At 37.1% G+C, this 22,436-nt stretch overlaps 1 pseudogene; it reads right to left on the bottom strand.

Moving 5' to 3' along the window:
* Window positions 1-20,433, bottom strand: part of LOC129073346 (glia maturation factor gamma-like) — a 29,398-nt pseudogene extending 8,965 nt beyond the window's left edge.
* Between the last annotated feature and the right edge of the window lie 2,003 nt (window positions 20,434-22,436).

Here is a 22,436-nt window from a genome sequence, read left to right as displayed (position 1 = left end):
TTATAGGTGAGATCACATGGTATTTGTCTTTCACCGCCTGGCTTGTTTTACTTAGCATAATAGTCTCCAGTCCCACCCATGCTGTCACAAAAAGTAGGAGTTCCTTCTTTCTTTCTGCTGCATAGTATTCCATTATGTAAAGGTACCATAGTATTTTTCACCCACTCATTTACTGATGGGCACTTAGTTGCTTCCAGCACTTGGCTATTGTAAATTGTGCTGCTATGAACATAGGGGTGCGTAAGTTCTTTCGAACTGGTGACTCAAGATTCTTAGTGTATACTCCCAGCAGTGGAATGGCTGGGTCAAAAAGCAGTTCCATCTTTAGTTTTTTGAGAAAATTCCATACTGTTTTCGACAGTGAATGCACAAGTCTGCATTCCCACCAACAGTGCAGCAGGGTTCCCTTTTCTCCACATACTCTCTAGCACTTGTTATTTGTTGATTTATTAGTGATGGCCATTCTCACAGGTACGAGATGATATCTCAATGTGGTTTTAGTTTGTGTCTCTCTGGTGGCTAGTGATGTTGAACATTTTTCAGAGGGTCTATGGCCCTCTGTATGTCCTCCTTGGAAAATTGTCTATTCAGATCCTGTGCTCATTTTGGATTGTTTACTTTCCTGGTGTTGAGTCACATGAGTTCTTTATATATTTTTTCCTAGTATTTTGGACGTCTTACCTAAAACCCACAGAGCTAAATACCAACATTTAAGTTTCAGTAAAGAAATGATTTATCATACGTCCCTCCAACACTTGGCTCTTCTAGACAACTTTCCAGGTTGTATTTGGGGGGGTGGGTTGCGCGCGTGCGTGCATGTGTGTTTACTGGATGTATTTCAATGTTTTTTTTCTCTACCCTCCTCATATGTATAAGTTTTTTTTTCTCCAGAGAACCTGAAACAAAATCAGTACCATCAGGGTTATGAACCTCCCCATGGTAGTGGCTAAATTAATCCCTTGGCTCTGTCACAAGGATGCTATGGATGTTTCTCTCTGGAGCCCTGGGGATCAAGATCTTCTGTGTGTGTGTGTGTGTGTGTGTGTGTGTGTGAGAGAGAGAGAAGGGGGGGAGAGAGAGAGAGAGAGAGAGGCAGGCATGGGCGGTGGCAGCAGAAGCATTTTGTAAGGTCCTGGTGAGTCTTCTGCTTTCAGGAATGTGACTTCAGCATCCCATATAGTAATGGCTCTTCCTCCATGAGTGACTACCCACTGGACCTGTATATTGAACAGAATCTCCAACCAACCTCTGTATAGAAAGGGAGCAACAACTGGTTAAGACATAGCAAACGTTCACAAGGTAAGAGTCATTCCCTCCAGCATAGTGTCAGTCACATTTTGTTTTGGAATTGGGAAGTATGCTTCCATCTGAGACTCACAAAGAGGTCCAGGTTGAGACACATGATCGAGGACTACTTTAAGGAGGCCTCCTGTCATTATATGTCAATTTGCTAAACTGACTAATGTGAGTCAAATCTTTAGCAGGTGCTTCATAAGACTCACAAATGCAGCACAAAGAAGAGCAGTTGAAAGTACAAGCAGGCCACCAGGCAGTAGCTCAGAGTGCGATCCTACCAATACGCAGCAGTACTTGATGTCCTGCTCACAGGGATAATTGTTGTGATCACTCCACAGAGACAGGATGGACCCTTCATCCAAAATTCAGTTTGGCTATGGACTGATGAGACAGGTGCCAAGACAGTATGAAAAGTTTATTACTCACATAACAGAGCTTTCTGGGGAAAGCAGGAAAGACTCTCAAGCAGGTTCAAGAATGGTTTGAAATATACCTGAAACTAATATAAAATAATGTTGAATGGCAACTGTAATTTAAAATTAAAAAGAATGGCTTGAGGAAGTGGAGAAAGGAGACTTGACTGTGATGGTGGTAAGAGGAAGAGCCTGGAATGAGTATTCCATACAGGTTAGGGTTTGTATGGTTTGAACTTCCCATTGACCCCACAGAAAAGTGTACCTGTGCTTTCTTAGCAGACATAAGTAAGTCAGGGAAGAGAACGTGGTGGGGTTCTCTTACAGAATAGTGTTGTGTAGATGCCAGAAATTTCAGCATAATTTAGAATTCTCATAGCCCTTAAAACTAACTTTCTTGTATTGTCTTAGCTTAAGCTACTTTCAATAGGTAAGCATTTATCAAATTATGGCCCTTTAAATATTATCTAAAGTGGCTTAAAATTATCTTGGTTCATGAGCAGAGAAACTGTGTAGAAAGAGAAAAGACTGCTAGCATCAGCAAGTCTGACACTCTGTCTACAAGAGATCAGACCTAATTACATTATCTGCTACATTATGTGGGGTTACATACATTTTTCCTATTTCAGGTGATTACTATAGCGCATAAAGACTGTAATAATAATAATAATAATAGAAATTAACATTTATTGATCACTAACTATGTAGAATTTATACTAAATGTTCATGTCCCTACTTAATTTTCATGACAACCCTATTCATGTGAGTGACAAAATAGCATTGTTTGCAAGCTCTGCTGGGATTCCTGTGGCCATCTCCATTCTAACTGCAGAAAAAGAAAAGACCACAGTGAAGGGCGCATGGGGACATTTATAGGCTAGGCTCAACTTGGGCATGCGGGACTCCTGCTCATGTCTCATTAGAAAAAATTCACATGGCTATACCCAATAGCAATACAAAAGGGGAAATGTAGTCTATCCAGAAGAGGAGAACTTGAATGTTGGAAACCAGACAGCAGTCTCTGTCACCACTGTCTTGTTCATTGCTATCCCCATATTTAGAGTATGGTTAGGCGCATAGTAAGTCATCACAAATATGTCTTTTGAATAAACTTGTTTGAGTTTTTTGGGTCAGTTATGGAGATCAGAAACATATAGGACTTGGTTGAGCAATGGGTCCTTAGATTCAACACCAAAAGTGCAAGCAACAAAGAGTAAATTGGATGATATAAAAATTTTTAAATTATTTCTTCTACAAAAAATACTATCCAAAAAGTGAATAAGCACTCCAAAGAAAGAGAGAAAATATTTGGAAATCATATATTTGTTAAAGGTCTAGTATCCAGAATATAGAAAGAACTCATAAAACTCAACAACAAAAAATACTAATGACTCAATTAAAAATTAGGTAAAAGGCTTGAATAGACATCTCACCAATAAGATATACAAATACCCAAATAAACACATGAAAATATGCTCTATATCATTAGTCTTTTGGGAAATGCAAATCAAAACCACAATGAGATACCACTGCACACCCACTTAGAAGGCTATAACCAAAGAAATAACAAAATAACAAGGATATGGATGAATTGAAATCCTTATACACTTCTGGAGGGAATATAAAATGCTGCTCTCTCTAGGAAATCGTTTTGCAGATCCTTAAAAATGTAGACATAAACTTCCTATAGTGCCCAGCAGTCCCACTTCTAGGTATATAACCAAAAAATTAAAAACAGGAGGAAAAAAATGAGTGAATGAACCGTTACAAAAGCAATAGGCAAATAATATTTCAAGAAGGAAAAAAATGGTGAACTTTATTAAATACTCTTCATAGGTGAAGACAAACAGATGATTATTGAAATTGATAATATGGAGGTCATGAGTAACTTTGTAAAAAGATTGAGTGGAAAAGACTTAATATAAACCCGAATGATTGTATTAAGGTGATAATGTGATGGGAGGAAGTGGGCATGAATAGACATTTTCTTTTGAGAGGTTTGGTGCTAAAGAGAGGAGAGAAGAAATATAGGACTACAGCTAGAGGAAGATTTGATACCAAAAGTAGATTTTTAAGAGGATAGATTCTAGTCACATCTGTATGCTTATGTAAATTATTCAATGAAATTGATGATATAAAAGATTGAGGGGATAATTGCAGAAGGAAAAATATTGAGACAGCAAGAGGGGTATTCGGAGCACTAGTAGATGGGATCTATAGTAAAGGTGGAACAGTTAGCCTTACGTGAGAATGGAGAATGTTTATACATTGTACAGAAGAGAAGGAAATACTCATGGTATAGTTACAAATGTGGGTAATATGGTGGATTTGCTAAGGAAGATACAAGGAGATTCTCTCTTGGTTCTTCATTTTTTTTTCAGTGAAAGACAAGATTATAAAATATCAGGAGTGAGGGTGGGGTTTTGAGGAACTGAGAGGATAAGGTATTGGTTATTCATTTTGAATAATGGAAATTGGCACATAGTATGAAAGGACTGCTGATTTGAGACATGTGGTCAAACATTTAAGGTGAGATCAGGCAGCTGAATCTTGTAAATTTCTATAGCAGAGTTCATCATTTGCATACAGGGACAAAGTAGGTAGATAGCTAGATTTAAGAAAGGTTGTAGTTATGCCAAGAAATTACCATGGTGGAAAGTAGGCAGGGAAATGAAAGTGAGTGTTGATAATGATGGACCATGAGCTATAAATTGGTTAGGAATGAGGAGATAAGAAATAAGAAACGTGGTTAATTGTGAGATGTAGTGGAGTTCATAGATTGGAGTTTAAAGTTGAAGAATTGTTGGAGGGGTGTGTGTGTTACAGAATGAACTCATTTGGGGGCCAAGATACTGCTACCAAAACAAACCTCTCCCCTGTGGTCTTTCTGTTCTAGGTTTGTCCTTGTCACCCACTGGTATAAACTGTGGCTCTCAATGCCAGAGTTTAGTAAAAAAGGAAAGGAACTATTTATTCAAAAGTTATACAGTTTTAGAGTAAGGGTAGAATGTCATCGTTAAATCCCAAAGTCCCTTTAAAACACCCACCAACACATGCAGTCCTGCCTTCTCCCCTTGGCCCAGTCAGGCCAGTAAAGGGTACTGTATTGCAGGAAAAGAAATAGAAGTCTGTAGCTTGGCTAGGCTCCCATTCTTAATCCAAAACCACATCCTCATGGAGAACTGGGGAATTCTTCCACATCCTTTCAAAGTGCTAAGAGAGATCTCCACATTGCTGCTACATCTTGTCTTCCTGCTTCCTAAGCCACGTGATCAAGAAAGTCTCCTTTCAGCTCTCAAAACCCTGTGGTTAAGTTCCTGCATGGCTGCTGAACCTGGATTTAAATCTCTGCGTGGACCTTCCTCCATAACCCCATTTCTGACTCCTCCCACAGTCAGCTACACCTGCTAGCACTTCCATATTCTCTGCCATTCTTGGCTGCCATAGTTAGTCCAGGCAGGCATGGCCCCATGGTGTGGAGCGAACCATCTCCAAGCTCTTGTGCAGGCTCTGTAATCATGGGTCGAAGTCATGCCCATCTCCCTAGCTAGCCTGCTGTTACTGATATGTGAAATAACCCTCAATCCTTGTGCTACTGATTTCCCCAGCCCCCATGCTAGGCTTATGGGGGCCCTCTCAGTCTACACCCCATTATATGTGTGCATGTGCATGTGACAGAGGCACTTTGGCAGGAAAAGTAATCAGCTGTAGCTCAAGATGTATGTCTTAAGATCAAGATTTAAGAGTTTGTTCAATTTGGGGGAATGTCAAAGTCTAGAACATCAGCATTAAAGATAGTGACATAAGGGTGATGGGAGAAAAATATCATTGGAGATGAGAGCATGAAATATTTGCAAAACCAAAAATGTTGGATTAATATCTACATGGATGATAGATGTTGAAGTTGCCAAAATGGTGGCAGAAAGTAACTGAGAAGTTAAAGTGTCTAATGAATGAAGGGGAAGACATAGGAGCGGTAGCACATGATATTGTCTAATAGCATGAACTAAATGAAGTCTGGATTCTGAAGGAGAAAGGAGCAGAAATGGTTTGGAAGTGACAATGAGGAGAAAACTAGCCACCTCTTCTGGCTCTGCTCCCTGAGGTATGTGGGGAACACTATTGTTTACTTAAGGTGACTGCAGGAGAAGGGAGTTCCTCAAGGCATAGCCATATTCCACTTGTAAAACAGAAATGAAAGAAATATTGAGAAAAGAATGTGAAACTACTGGAAAATTTGTTAATGTTAGACTATGAGATACAGAGGGCAGAAAAGAAGGGCTTATGAATATGGGGAGAGTTGGGTGTAATTTTGTTATCTTTAGGACAACATGTGGGTAGGGGTTTAGGTAATAATGGATAATCTGCAGGGTAGTGACTGAAGTAACAGTGATGAGACAAAAACTTTGTGACCGTATAGCAGTCTGGGACATGAGTAAAGCCCTCCTGACAGGTCCCAGAAGAACCCAATAGAAACCAACTTCCTCTAAATATCATTTAGCCTGCATGATGATTCAGTCTTCTAAACAAGGACATGTAAGACAGAAATTTGAAAGGAGAGGAGTATATGCGCTCTGAAGTGTTTATGAAAAATACATATGTATGAAAAATATCAGCACTGTGTTTTAATGTCGGCAGGTTGCTATTATAGTCATATGGAGCTGTGCACTGTTTTTGGACCATTCAAGATACCTGAACATACGTGGCCCACAGGCAGGTACAACACTTACTGGGCACAGGCAAACCCAAAGCTTGGACAGCAGAGAGACTGAAGAGAAAGTGGTATTGTCCCAATACAGGAATACATTTACTTAGGCCTCCTAAAGAGCAGGTGGAAAATAAATGGAAGAAAGGAAAGTGAGTTTATTTTTTTCCTAAAACCCATAGACACAGATACCAGTATGGTGGTTACCAGAGGGAAGGGGCATGGAGGAGTAGTCAAGGGTAGTGGGGGCTAAATATACAGTGATGGAAGATGATTTGGCTTTGGGTGGTGGGCAGAGAATGCAATATGAAGATCATGTATCATAGAAATGCATGCTTGAAACCTGTATGATCTTATTAGCCAATATAACCTCAGTAAATTTAATTAAAAATAAAATAAAGTTTTGGCATCAGGTTGGTGAGTACTTCTTGGGAAGAAACTCAGATTGTAAAAGGAGGAAAGCAAGTTGTGGATCTTGCATCTAAGTACAGTTACTGGATTCTTTTCTCGCAGGTTCTGCCTTTTTCTTCTTCTTCTTTTTAAAATTTTTCTATTCCTCTTTCTTATTCCTGAAGAAAGTACTTCACTAGCACTGACATCTTATGAGCATAGCTTCCTTCAAACCCTGGCCCTGGAAAAGAATGAAAATTCACCTTATCAAGGGTTAAGAGAAAAATATAATGGCTCAGGATTTGTTTGAGGGGCACTTTTGTTTTAAAAATAGACATCTTTGAAAGTCAATGAAAAACATTTAGAAGATGGAATCTCTTGGCATGGTCCCTGGTGCCTGGGTTAAGAGAGTTCTGTGGAGGAGTGGACAGAGCTGTGTAAGGGGCATCAGGACACCTGAGTTCTAGCTCTCGTTCTGCCACTTGCTCTCTCTGAGGCAGCCCGTGTGTCGCTTTTACTTTCCTGGGACTCAGTGACCTTGTCTGTAAAGTGAAGGGCTAGACTGCATACATCATCTGTGAGTCTCTGTGTATTTTACATAAATTTAGAGTTACCTGATTGTTTTCTTATTAGTTATAAAATGTATGTTTTTCATTCCATGGGATTTGGTGGGAGACATTCTATTTCTCATAAATTTCAGAGTGCCTGTAAGATATCTTGGCTTTCTTTTACTGGGTTGACATTTTTAATTCTATAGCCCCAAAAAAACATTTATTTAATTGACTTTGCTATGTGGGGCTTTATTTCATGTTATAGAGTAGAAAACCTCTTTTTTTGGCTTGTTGTAATTTAACAGTGTTCTACTACCTATGTCCTTTTCTAGTTTTTGAACATTAATGGAAAAAGAGAGGCCACAAACACCTTGCATTGTTCAATTTGTAAGCAAGAATATTTGGAAAATTTTTCCAGGGTAGGTTTATAGGCCATGATTATGTGCTATTGCTCACTGAAAGTGCTTGGTAAATCAGTGAATGATGACATGTAGAGATGCTTTTTGGGGTTTACTTCTTGCTCTCAAGGGAAATTTTCTGTCATTACTTTTTCAAACAGGTTTTCTATCCCTTGCCCCTCTCCTTCTTTTGGTATCCTTATTATACAGATATTACTACGTTTCATGTTGTCCTGAAGCTCCCTTAACCCCTTTTCATTCTTTTTGAGTCTTTTTCCCTTTTCTTCCTCTTTCTGGGAATTTTTTCCTACCTTGTTCTCCAGCTCGCTCATTTGATCCTCAGCTTCATCTAGCCTGCTTTTAATTCCTTCTACTGTATTCTTCAATTCAGAAATTGTACTCTTAATTTACTCCTGGCTCTTACTGATACTTTCTATGTCATTTTTCATACTTATGTAGTTCACAGTAAGTTCCTGGTAGTTCTTTGTAATTCTCGCTGAGCTCATTAAGTATCTTTATAACCATTGTTTTTTTTGTTTGTTTGTTTGTTTTATTTTTTATTTTTATTTTTTTAATACATTTGTCTCTGCCTCCCCCCAACCACTTTCCTTTGCCCCCTCCCTCCTTCCCTCCCTCAGCTCATCCCCTTTGGTTTTGTCCATAAGTCCTTGCTATATGTTCCTTGACTTTCCCCTTCTCTTCCCTTTCCCTTCCCCCCTCCCTCCTTCCCTCTTGTTTCTGTTGATTTCTTTTCTTTTCAGTGTTGCTGGTCATATTTTCCTTGCATCTTTGTATTGTTGGTTAGGTTCTGCTTATAAGTGAGATCATATGGTATTTGTCTTTTGCCCCCTGGTTTATTTCGCTTAGCATAATGCTCTCCAGTTCCATCCATGCTGTCGTGAAGTTTAGTAGTTCTTTTTTTCTTTCTGCTGCGTAGTATTCCATTGTGTATATGTACCATAACTTTTTGATCCAATCATCTACTGATGGACACTTAGGTTGCTTCCAACACTTGGCTATTGTAAATTGTGCTGCTATGAACATTGGGGTGCATAGGTTCTTTTGTATTGGCGTTTTGGTGTTCTTAATAACCATTGTTTTGAATTCAGTGTCTGATAGTTTATTTGCCTCTGTTTCATTTAGCACTCTTTTTGGAGATTCCTCATTTCCTTTTGATTGATGGTTGTTTATTTCTCTTCCCCATTTTAGGGGAGATTCTTCTTGTTTGTTTCTGCTTCTCAAATTGATCTGCTTTGACTTCCTGTTTTTGAGGTGTGAACTTCTATGGTAGGAGACCTGTGGGATTCAGCAGTGCAGCCTCCATGACCTCCTGAACTTGATGATCTTGGGATGCCCTTTATGCCATTTATGTTGACTCTCTGGATATAATTGGATTTTGATTGTTGTTTGGTCATTCTTGGTGGGTCCTTCCCTCCAGTTGGTTGACTGAGGGTCTCTCCACCCAGCATGTATTGTATATTGGTGTGCAAGTGCTACCAGAAAAAAAAAAACAGTCCAGGAAACAAACCCACCCCTGCAAAAATAACTTCCACCCATAATCCCACTATCAACAGCAAATGAACCAGTATTAATAAGAGTATAAAGAGATTATGACTATTATAAGAAATGAGAAGTGAATATGAGATAACTAACTGAAAGAAAAATGATTTTGAGTGGGTGGAGGGAGGCACAATAAGAGTGGGGAATCAGAGCAATGCAAAGAGAGAAAGTAAAATTTATATCATAAATAAGAAAGGGAATGAAGAAGGCAGAATGGAGTAAGAGAAGGGAAGTGTGTAGCGTTAGGTTTAAACAGAAAATAAAACAAAGTGAGAGAGAGAAAGAAAAAGGAAAAATAGTAAGCACATAATTTAAAAAATAGGAAACAAATTGGAGAAAAAATTCCACCACAGCACTATCAACAACAAATGAGCTAAGATTAATATAGGTGGGACAGGAATAAGAGGGAGGGAAAGAAAGAAAGAAAACCTTAAGAGATGTGTAGAGGAAAGGGAAGTGATTTTGAGATAATAGAGGGAGAGGAAATGCTAATAGTGAGGAATGAAAGCCAGACTAAGAAAGGGAAAAATTAAAATTTGAGATGAAAAAAAGAAAGGGCAGGATGAAAGAAAAAATAGAAAAGAAAAGGCTAAGACAGGCAAAAGTTAAAATTTGGGATAAAAAAAAGAGAATGGGTAGGATGAAGGCAGAATGGAATAGGAGAGGGGAACTGTGGAAGTTGAGATTTGAAATACAAGAATAATGAGGATCTAGAGATAAAATTGAAAAAATGTAACAACAACTACCCTATCCACAATGAACGAGCAAAGATTGCTAAAGGTGGAGAGAGAATGTGGGTATTTTAAGAGCAGGAAGAAGAATGTGAGATGACCTTTGACAGGAAAATTTGTTTTGAGAGACTGGACAGGGGAGAAGTAGTAAGAATGCAGAATGGAAACAAGTTGTAGCAAGAAAGAAAACAAAATTTAAAACAAAAATAATAAGAGGAAAGAAGAAGGTAAAATGGGGTAAGAGAAGGGAGGAACAAAGTATGACAATTGAAATAAACTGTAATATAAAATCTATGGGCTTAATATGCGCAAACTTGAAGGACAAGAAACGAATGTTTAAAAAAAAACTACGAAGGAAGGAAAATATAGCAAATCATGGTTAAAGAAGACCACAGTGGATTTTGTCTTGGTAACATCTAGTATGTACCACTGTTTTTTCTTTCTGGATCTGCCTCTGGTGATGTCATATGGTGTCCCAGTCTGGCCTTAGGCAGTCTGTTCGAAACTGCCAGAGATCTGCTTTCTGTGGCTGACTCTTTCAGTTGTTTGTCTGATCACTCTGCAATCATCAGTCAAGCTTAAGCACCGTAGGTGGGGCAGAGTATCTCCTGCGGGTGGGGCTATTGCTTCCCTTCAGGCTGATGCCACAGTGGAGGGGAGTGGTCTGTCTGAGCAAGATGGTTGTTGCAGTATAGGGGATGACTCAGCACCCAGATCCTGGTGGCTGCTCTCTCAGTTCTTTCCCCAAAGCCACTGTCACCAGTCTCTCCTCAAGCATCTCTAGTCCATTCTGTACCACCCCCTCACCTTTGCCGGAGCCCAGGGTAAGTAGCTGCATATGGAAATTTATGTGTTGGCCCTGTAAGTGGTTCTTTGTGTCTCCACTGTTAGTTTCTGGCAGAGAGAAACGATGCTGCTTTTTGCAGCTGGATATTATCTGTGTACTTTTTGGGCTCTGGTGCTATAGGCTTGGGAGCCCAGCTTGGGGTTTAGACCCCACTCTTCTCAGGGGGATCCCCGCAGCCACTGAGATATCCCTCTGGCACTTCAGCTGCCACCCATTGGGGTGCAGCCAACCCTCTTGGGTCTCCTCCGCACTCCCTACCAGTCATATAGTGTATAAGCTGTTTCTTCTGTCTGTAGTTATAAGGTTTCTTTCCCGCTACTCTTCAGTTGTTTATTATGAATGATTTCTCCACAATGTAGTTGTAATTCCAGATTGGTCCTGGGATGGGAGTAGTGTAACTTCCCCTCACTCTTCCACCATCTTGGATTCTAAAATATTTTTCTTGTGTAGAAGAGCACATTTTTATCTTTATTTCTTTATCTTTAACCTTTGGCATTTTAATTATGATGTTTCTCGGAGTGGACCTCTGTGGGTTCATCTTGTTTGGGATTCTCTGTGCTTCCTGGACTTGTATGTATATTCTCTTTACCAAGTTAAGGAAGTTTTGTGTCATTTTTTCAAATAGGTTTCCAATTTCTTGCTCTCTCTCTCTTCCCCTTTTGGCACCCGATGATGCAAATGTTGGCCTGCTTGAAGTTGTCGATGAAGCTCCTTACACTAGCCTCACTTTTTGGATTATTTTTTTCTTTTTGCTATTCTTATTGGTGTTTTTTTGCTTCCTTATAATCCAAATCACTGATTTGATTCTCAGCTTCATCCATTCTAAAGACAAAGAGAGAACCTTAAAAGCAGGAAGAGAAAAGCCGTTAGTTACCTACAAGGGAGCAACTATAAGACTGTCAGCTGATTTCTTGAGAGAAATTTTGCAAGCTAGAAGTGAATGGTGAGAAACATTTGAAGTGATGAAAAACAAGGATGTATAACCAAGATTACTTTACACAGCAAAGCTCTCATTTAGAATCCTAAGACTAATAAAGTTTCCCAGACAAGAAAAAGCTAAAAGGGTTCGTCATTACCAAACCTGTGTTATATGAAATGTTAAAGGGTTTTCTTTAAGAAGATCAAAAATATGAACAATAAAATGGCCATAAATACATATCTATCAATAATTGAATCTAAAAAACAAAATAAACAAGCAAAATAGACACAGTTCACAGATACAGAGAATGTTTTGATGGTTGCCAGATGAGAGAGGGTTTAAGTGAGTGAGTGAAAAGTGTGAAGAGATTAAGAACTACAAATTGGTAATTATAGAATAGTCATAGGGATGTAATGTATAGCACAGGGAATAGAGTAGCCAAAAACATATATGCTTGACCCATGGACATGAACAATGGTATGTGAATTGCCTGAGGGAGTTTAGGAGGCTGTCTGGAGGAGAGCAAATGGGGAAAATTTGGGACAAGTGTAATAGCAGAAACAATAAAATTTAATTTAAAAATAAAATAAAATAAGCTGAAAAAAAACTTATTACTATAATGTAGGTGAGAGATGACAGTGGTTTGAACCAAGGTGGTAGCAGTGTGTGTGGTGGTAAATGATGGCATTTCTTATATAAAAAGTAGGTTTATAGTTGTTTGTATGGAAAATAATATAATAATTAATAGATAATAATACAAAAACTCTGTGTTGTGGATACTCACAACTCTAAACCTCTTTTTGATCCACCCTGTATTTTATAGGTAGGAACTGTAAGATTTACCAATGAATTAGTTGGAGGGTGTGAGAGAAAAAGAAGTCAAAGATGGCTCCAAGATTTGGCCTGAGCAACTGTAGGTATTGAGTTGCTGCTTATGAAGACATGGAGACTAACTGAGGAGCTAGTTTGGACGAAAAGATAAGGAGGGTGTTTTGGACATATTAAGTATGAGGTTTCTATTGACTCTCAAGAAAAGATGTCTAATAGGTAGTTTGGTATGTATGATCAGGGTATGAGGGGAAGTTCTGGCCTGGGGAGATATATTATCGAGTTATAGGTGGCATTTAAGTCATGAAAGCCTAATCGGTTACTACAGGGGTAATGGCGAATAGAAGCGACTGAAGGCCTGATCCCTATGCACTACAAGGGAGAAAAAAAACCAGCACGGAGTGTTTAAAAAGTGTAGCCAGTTTCAACTGTTTGAATTTTGCCACTTGTGAATGGACTACAATATTTATGACTAGACTTCTTTGGTAAATCTTACTGATGCCCCAACAAAGACCCTAATGGAAGAATGAAAGAACGGAAACAAAGTACTTAAAACCCTGGAATCCTAGAATATTTGAACTCAAAAGAGACCTTAGAGATCATCTAGTTCAATTCTTTCAATGTGTACATGGTGAAACTGAGGTCAAAGTGATGGAGCTCTCAGGTGCACAGTTGGAAAACTCAGGTTAAAGTCTCTGGGCATCCTGATCCTCTTCAGTACATAGCTAGTTCTCACTAAGCACCATGGGTGGGGGAAAATGCTAAAATAGATACAAACTTTGAGGAGGCAACAAAGATTTCCTCTCAGTGTCAAGATGTGAGGTAAATTAAAGGATGATTATAATATTAGAGAGGAAGATTTCCATTTGATGTTTCCATTTCCTTTTTGTAGATTGTTTCCAGTTAATTGATTAAAAAGACATATATTTTCCTTTCCAAACATCACATATTAATATGTAAAGACAGGTTTATTGGAAGAGGTTAGAACCTGCATTTCAGTGCTATAGTGAGCTCCTATTTCCCTCAGACTTTGTATCACTAATTCATCCAGCTCTTAGAATGTTAAATCGTTTCTGGGTCACAAGATTAGATGTCATTGTTTGCTAAGAAATCACCCAAGAATTACCCAGTGTCAATTTTACACTTGTTCTTTTTGATGTTTCATTTTTTAATTTCAGTGTGAAAAATAAGATAGGGGTTTAGCTTTCATTGCTATGCTCACACCCAATGGCTAGCCTGTTGTCCTAGGTAATCTATTCAATAAACCATCTCTCTCATATTTGAAACTATGTAGTAATCCATCTGTTAAATGCACATTTGGGCCCATTTGGAGAATTTTTTAATGTTCCATTAATTTGTTAGTCTGTTCTTGCTACAGTAACACACAGATTTTTTTTTTTTTACTATACCCTTGTAACTCATTTTAATATCTGATGATGCTAGGCCCTCTAATTTCTTTTTGTTCAAAACAGTTCTGGCAGTTTCTCACGCTTATATTTCAGATGAATTTTGGAGTTGCGTATTTAAGTTCCAAAGTAAAATATTATATTAATATGTTTTTGGGATTACATTGAATATTTAGATTACCATAATTGATTTTAAACACAATTTATATTTTTTATACAATAATAAGGTACAGGCATACCATGAAGATATTGTGGGTTTGGTTCCAGACACCACACTAAAGTGAGTATCACAATAAAGTGGCTTGTAATTTCTTACTGGTAGAGGGGCTTGCATTTAGTTTGTAATAAACATAACATCTGGGAAGCACAATAAAGCAAAAACGATAAAACGAGGTACACCTGTATGTTTTATCATTTACTGGTCTTCTTTTATGGTTATCAGCAGAGTTTTCCAAATTTGTTTTTTTCATATAGGCCTTATATGTATCTTGCTAAGTTTAGCTTTAGGACATTAATATTTATTATAACTTACATAAAAGAGATATGTTCTTACATTGAGTGTATATTAATGTGTTATCATATCCTTATTAAAAATTATAACCAATTACCCTGCAAATTATCTTCTCATAATTTAAAAAATTCCTGAGTTTTTAAATTATATATAATCATTTTATATATTGATAATAATTTCCCATTTTTCCTCTTTTATATATCACTATGTTCTCTAAATGCAATGTCTAATACTTCCAGAACAATGTTAAATAATAGTCAACACAGTATTTCCCTTGCCCTAGTCTTGATTTTAATGGAAATTCTTCTATCGTTTCAAAATGAGAAGGGTTAAGGAAGTATCCATCTATTTCATATTTTATTAAGCATCAGAAAATCAGGTACAGATAAATTTTATCATCTATTTCAATATTTATTGAGATAATCACATGCTGAGTCTGTTGATTTATTAAGATGTTAAACAATATTAATTTAATACTTTATCTTAAATAGTTCTTTCTTTCCTAGGGAAAAGAAATTCCACTTGGTTATAATGTGTTAATATTTTAATTCATGTGAAGATGGATTCTATAGTTTAAGAATTTACGATGCTTATATGAATATGAAGTGATGGGATACATCTGCATTTTTCTATTTTGTCCTAATTATCTGACTTTGGGATCAGTATTGTCTTCTTCTAGTCACCTCCTCAACACATACAATCAACACACAAATGTACGTACATTTTTTAAAAGTAGATAGCTAAGGGAAGTTCTAATTTTTTCCCAGAATAATGACCTTTCATTTGTTTACTCTATAAATATTTATTTAATGAACAAACAAACAGGAAAAAAACTTTGCCCACTTTAGAAACTTTGTAACAGGTTGCTGTGAGTCTTAAGGTACGAAAAGTTGGTGTTTTTTTATATTTTCTCTTTACCTTTTGACCCTCTTTACCCATTCCTCTACTCCCCACCCCATATAGTTTATGCTTGTTATTTTGAGAGTTGTTGAGGGAGATGGTTCAGACTATCTGCCTCCAAGAAAATGAATTTCCCTTGGCAAGTCCAATCTGGCACCTCACAAAACATGCAGTAACCAGGATAGTGTTCTCACTGCAATCCCTTCCTTTAGAATATAACATGTGATTCTAAAACAGCTTTGATGTTCAGAAATAAAGTTAGGGCTTAGTTACATCCTGGAGTTTATAGATCTGGAGCTAAACTGAGCTCAGAAAGGTAGTTGTATGAGGTTTGGGGTTTCCATATGATTTTTGTTTTCTTCCTATATAATGCTGATATAGCCATGAGTAGTCATGAACAATTCTGAAACAGATTGTTTTGAAGTCATTGAATTTTCCCTTTTGGTGGTATCAGATTGAGCTGTCCATTGTCTCTCCATCTTTACCTTCCAAAGAAAGGGATGCATTAGCTATTCTTCAGGGAATTATTTCTGTGACTTCCTTATCAGAGCTATGTCGGAGCTTCAGAGCTGACTGATCCTCTCCTGGCTAGTGGTCACCTAGTCAATGGTAACAGACTGGAATAGGCCAGATGAGGGCAGCAAAGGGCTAATCATGGTGCATGATTTGTGTCTAGTGTCAAAACAATTAGCCCAGAAGGCAGATGCAAAGAGGTGCTTGCCTGAGCCAATGTCTTTATTAGGAAAGTCAAAGTTGCAAGGATTAGATGAGAATGGGAGGGAGGGGAGGATGTTCCAGAGAGAAATTAGGGCAATTCAGGAGTACAAGCAGGGAAGGAAACAATGCATAAATACATGGGAGCCAAACTAAGACCAGGCAAAGAGAGAAGAAACATTCTATCACCTATTTTGAGCAAGGCACTTTATCTGTAAAAATTCATTTAGGTACAAATGAACATTATTTTCAATTAGTTACCATGTGTCAAGTATTGTTCTAGGTTGTTAAATGTCTATATACATGTATATAATTATATATACACATATAATGCACACACATATAAATATATATATTTATATGTAGTATTTAAAGTATGAAATCAATACATGGGTAAGGGTAGACAGATAAAAGTTCTCAAGGCCTGAGCCCTCAGAACTCTATTGCTTAGAATTAAGAAAGAGGACAAACAAGAACACCTGAAAAGGAACAGCTAGTTGCTAAAGTATAAATAGATAAAGAATAAAATTATACAATATATTTTAATTATATATAAAATACAATTCATTACATATAATATTATATATAACATATTTATAATCCTAAAAAGGCACATATTTATAATCCTAAAAAGTGTTTTTTAAATTTTCATGTATTTGTGAGCTTACCAAATTTCCTTATGTTTTAGATTTCTAATTTCAATTCTATACTGTGAAGGTACTTTGTCTAATTTCAGTCCCTTTGAATTTATTGAGACTTGATTAATGGCCTGTCATACAGTCTATTCTGTAGTTTTTTCTAGGTGAACTCCAGAATAATGTGTATTCTACTATTTTTAGGTGGACTGTTCTAAAGTTTGTTTCATTGGTTTATAATATTTAAGTTTTCAATTCCTCTGTTGATTTGTGTACTCATTCAGTCCATTATTGAAAATAAAGTATTAAAAACTCCAACAACAATTAATTTTGAATTATTTATTTCTCCCTTCAGTTATGTCAGTTTTTGAGTTATGTATTTAGGGATTCCATTGTTAGGTCTATATATATTTATAAATGTTATCATTTTTGGAATGATTTCATCTTCTGCCATTATAAAACGTTCTTTGCCTCTAGTAACAATTTTGCATTAAGTCTATTTTGTCTGATAGTAATATAACCAACCACTCTAGCTCTCTTTAGTTACTACGTGCATGTAATATCATTGTCCTCTGTTTTACTTTAACTTATTTCTGTCTGACACTAAAGGGAATCTGTTTATAGATAATATATAGTCAGATCATTTAAAAATTCATTCTACTGATCTTTGCCTTTTCATTTCAGTGTTTAGTCTATTGACAGTTACTTTAATTATTCATAGTATATATGTTTGTCATTTTATAATTACTTTCTATATCTCTTACAGACTTTCTGTTCCTCATTCCTTCATTATTGCCTTTTCTGTATTAATAGATATTTTCTAGTGTATCACTTAATTCCCTTTCATTTTTTCCTACATATTTTTAGTTGTTTTCTTAGTGGTTGCCATGGAGATTATAATTAACCACTTAACTAATGACAATATAGCTCTGATTAATACCAACTAAATTTCAATAGTATACAATAGGGAGTGACAGCTTAATAGGTACAGAGTATCTATTTGGGATGATAAAAATAGTTTGGAACTCTAGTGGTTAATGGTCGTACAACATTTTGAATGTACTTAATGTCACTGAATAGTATATTTTTAAATGGCTAAAGTGATGATTTTATGTTATGTTTATTTTACTACAATAAAAAAGAGAATTTAAAACATTTATAGATAAATAAAAACAAAGAATTTGTCACTAGCAAATGTGCTCTGAAAGAAATACTAAAGGCAGTTCTTTATGCTAAAATTAAAAGACACTAAACTGCAACTGAAATCCACGTAAGAAATAAAAGCATCTGTAAAGGTAACTACATAGTTAGTTATAAAAAGCATAATGAATGTAATTTTTTGTTTATAACTCTATTTTTCTCATTACTGAGAAGATATATGTACAAAGCAGTAATTGCAAATATGTATTATTGATGGCTACAATGCAGATGAACTTCAAAAAGAGTAGGCTAAGTGAAAGAAGTCAGATACAAAAGATCAAATATTGTGTGACTCCATTTATGTGAAATGTCTAGAATAGGCAAATGTGTAGAGAGAGAAAGCAGATTGGTGGTTTCCAGGGGCTGGGGGAAGGCGGAATAAGGATCAATTGCCTAACAGGTACTGGATTTCCTTCAGTAGTGATGAAGATGTTTCAGAACTACATAGGAGCTGTGGTTGCACAACACTGTAAGTGTATTAAATGCCACTGAATTGTTCACTTTGAAATGTTAATTCTATATTATGTGAATCTCACCTCAATAACAAAATAATGCAGTGGACTTAGGAACCACACTTAGGCGACCAATCTTAATGACATAATTTAGGCCTAACCAACAAAACAAAGATGAAAAAAATAAGACAAGCAACACTGAAAGAAAAAAGAAACCAACAGAGACAAGAGGGAAGGAGGGAGGGGTGGGAGGGAGGAAGGGAAAGGGCAAGTCAAGGAACATATAGCAAGGACTCATGGATGAACCCAGAGTGGGGAAGGATTGAGGGAGGGAGGGGGGCAGGGGAAAGTGGTGGGGGAAGGTGGAAACAAATGTATTTGAAAAAATAAATTAATTAATTAAAAAAAAAGAATGAGGGTTGCAATTCTGTATTCTCTCCGATTGAAGGCCTATGAAGAGTTAAGTATAAACAAATAAAATAGCAGACCATACCATCTCTAGCACCCTCCTCTCTGCAAGAACACTCGTCTAGTTCAGTCTGTTTACTTACCCCTCCAGTTTCCAGTCTTAATAGTATCTTCCTGTCCGTCCTGAAACATGGTTTTTATGAAGGTTGAATTCTTGGTTCTTACTCATTCTTGTGGCTGTTATGTATTACTTTGTTTACCAAGTTTTTTGTTTACCAACCTTGTTTTCTACTGCAACTTGCATTTAAACTTCCCTGAACAATCAGGAGACCGGTATGGGTTACTTTGTTGTTTGTTTACTCTGGACTTTCCATAATGTCTGCAACCTTCACACACACAAAAAAAACCTCCCAGTACAAGATTTGAATCTTTCCCATTATGTCCAGTTTAGTAGTTAACTTGATCCTAGTGCCTGCAGTAGTCCTTTGCACTCCAGCTCTGATCCTTACCCCCCCCCCCCATAGCAACAGGAGAGAGTCCATTAACTGTCGGAGTGGGAACAGAGAATCAGGGAGGCTTTGTGCCGGAGGCTGCGTTTGAGGTGGTCCCAGAGGGGTAGGCATTGTAGGAAAAGACATTACAGTAAGGGGTAACCATGCAAAAGGCATAATTACTTTAGTATAGAAGCCTAAAGCACGGACATTGATGCTGGAGGGCCATGGGTTCAAACAAGCGAGGCTATTTCCTCGTTCTTTCCATGATTCCGTCCCTCAGTCTTCTCTCACCCCATACCCATCCCCCCTGTTGCATAAACAGTCCTCCAGCTGCCCATGCTCAGTTTCCCATTCTGTGTGCCTCGTCTTCAATGGCTTGAACCCCTTCTCGTTTAACGCCCCTAATGCATATGTGAAATTGTCAGTTGGGCAGCTATTTAGGCTCACTTTCTACTCCCGATAGATTTCTACCATAGTATCACCTTCATTCCTCTTTTCCAATTTTTGTTTATGTATTGCCTAAGTGTAATTACTGGGGGAATGGACAGTGAATTCCCTGCTAAGACCAATCAAGTATCTGACTTTGTTTTTGACTCAAAAGCCGAAATGACGGAAGAACTTTCTAGGAGCAAGAAATGATATACAAAGCTGAAATGGGTGGTTGAGGAATACTTTTGAATTCATTGCTGGGACAAGTCAAGTAATTATTCATGTGAATTACTCTGTGATTGGTTTATTCTATACTTCCCATAATTCCTGCGACTCTAAATCAAATACAAACACTTTCAAGGTTCCCACTAATAATGCGCCAACTCCTAGATATGGGTGGGTTTTCCACGTTTAAAGAGCAAGTGAGTAGATACTATCCCTGTCAATCATTTTCCTCCAACCAGTGAGGATATTAGAAGGGTGCGCAATAAGATGGCTATAAAAGGAGCGCACTAGCTTGTAACGGGCACGTTTCACTCTGGTGGTGCAGTGGCGCTGCGGTGGTACGGTGGCGCGCTGTGGCGGTGCGGTGGGGCGCAGTGGCGGTGCTTTGGTGGTGCGTTCTCCTCAGCGGGTGAGTGAACATGGTTTTTGTTTGTTTCCTGGGCAGGGTGGCTGCCAGAGAGCTGATTTTGGCTTTTGTTTTAAATTGTTGGATGATCATTGTCTTGCGTATTTGTTTAATTCTTGATTTTGGCCCCCCTGTTTTTGTTATTTTCAACCTGAGAAACATAAATTTCACACGCTGAGGTCTTGTGTGTGTGTTAGGACAGTGGCTTTTGGCTGCCATCATGCATAGTTTCATGGTTTTTTTTTCATTCTTAAATATCATTTGTGTGACTAAATTTTGGAATCAGTACTCTTATGTTGTGCCTTAATTTAAAAGGAAGAAAGGTTTCTTGGTATTTTCCACTTGAAAATGACGACACTGATGATCCGATACACACAGGACTTGTTCATTGATAACCTTAAATTTAAAGAGCCTTCAGTCTCTGTTGAAGCCATTTTGCATTTTAGTACAGTATATTTGTGTATTTAATATTATATTCAACCAAACATGGTCCTAACACTTTCCACGCATTTTCCTTTAGAAGATTGATCTTATTTCCACTTGGTGTTTTGCAAACACTGTGGATGCCCTTAAGCCTCTCTTCAACCAATATTAGATGCACTTTGGCATTTAATTTTACAAAGCAAGTGTTTGCATATCATCATTACATTCAGTACAATTTTGTTGGGGATTTCATAGGTTTCTTATGGAAGAGTCTATGCAAATTTCTGTTTACAGTGCAGGAAATTAACTGTTGGATCAACTGCCTCTTATTTGATAATATAATAGTGTACTTGGTATAAATTTGTCAAAATACTGTTCTTATTCCCACTTTATAAATTTGCTTAATAATAAACATTTTGATGTATTTCAGATTTAGAAACGCACTAAATTATCTGCATTTAATCATATGGCTAAGTCCTTAATGTTTTATGACAGTGAATGCACTTAAGTGTCTGTCATGGGCTTTTGTTTAATTCAGTTTGACACTTTATTTTATAGAGGAATTGTGTGTTTGGTATCATTGCATTCTATTTAATGTAGGACTTGGTTCTTTTCATAAACTTTGTGTAGAAGAAGTTTTGTGTTACCTTCAATTCACAAATAAGGAAAAGAGATTTATAATTGAAAGAAGATTTTGTGGTATTTTCAGTGTAAAAATGCATATACATTGACAATCTGAGTAGCCAAGATCTTGTTTTATGACGGTGAATGACCAAAAATGCCTGTCACTGGCCACTACTGAACATCATTTAGGATTTAATTTCCTGTAAAAATTGGATGTTGAATATCATATTATTTAATTCAATTCTGTCCTTAGATTTTTGCATACATTGCCTTGGAAAAGCATGGGACATTTCAATATATAAATTAGGAAAATAAAAGTGAGATCGAGCACTTTGTATTTTTGGTCACGGCTGTGCACTTCTGCATTTTATTTTACAGCATAGTTGTGTGTTTAACATAATAGTAATTTTAAAATTTTAGCATAGATCCTCTTTCCCAGATGTTTTTCCAGAGAAAAAAAATAATTTGTATAGTTTCTATTTACAAACAAGGACAGCAGTGTAAGTCAGAAAAGGTAAATCTAGAATTTGACGCTCCTCCCCTATGTTTGTGTGTGCTGGCCTCACCCCTTCTAATGCTCCTCCCTTATTCTAGCACTTGCTGGAATAAGGAATTCATAGCTTTTACTATGTACTCAGTGCCATTGTATGCACGAGTGTTGTTAAGGGCAGGCATTCGAAATTGTCAGGGATTGCACTATATGGCATCTAATATGTATTAAAGGAGAGAATTAAAATAAAATAAAACTCTTGTCTCTCAAAAACCTGAGGACCACAGTTACAGAGAGGAGACTGATTCTTACTTTGAGGTAAAATTGTGCTGGTTGAATTGGTCTGGTTTATTCTTGATTTTGACTTGATTTATGTCTGTTGTTTAGTAACTAAGTGATCTATTGACACTTTTATTGATTAAATATTGGTGTTCTCCAAATATTAGCTCATTGGATTATATTTACAAATCAGAAAGGTCAA

This window comes from Pteronotus mesoamericanus, unplaced genomic scaffold, assembly GCF_021234165.1.
Source record: "Pteronotus mesoamericanus isolate MK-2021 breed Mesoamerican mustached bat unplaced genomic scaffold, CSHL_Meso_final contig_40, whole genome shotgun sequence".
Taxonomy (NCBI): domain Eukaryota; kingdom Metazoa; phylum Chordata; class Mammalia; order Chiroptera; family Mormoopidae; genus Pteronotus; species Pteronotus mesoamericanus.
Note: the sequence above shows the minus strand (reverse complement) of the source record. Positions and strands in the feature narration are given on the sequence as shown.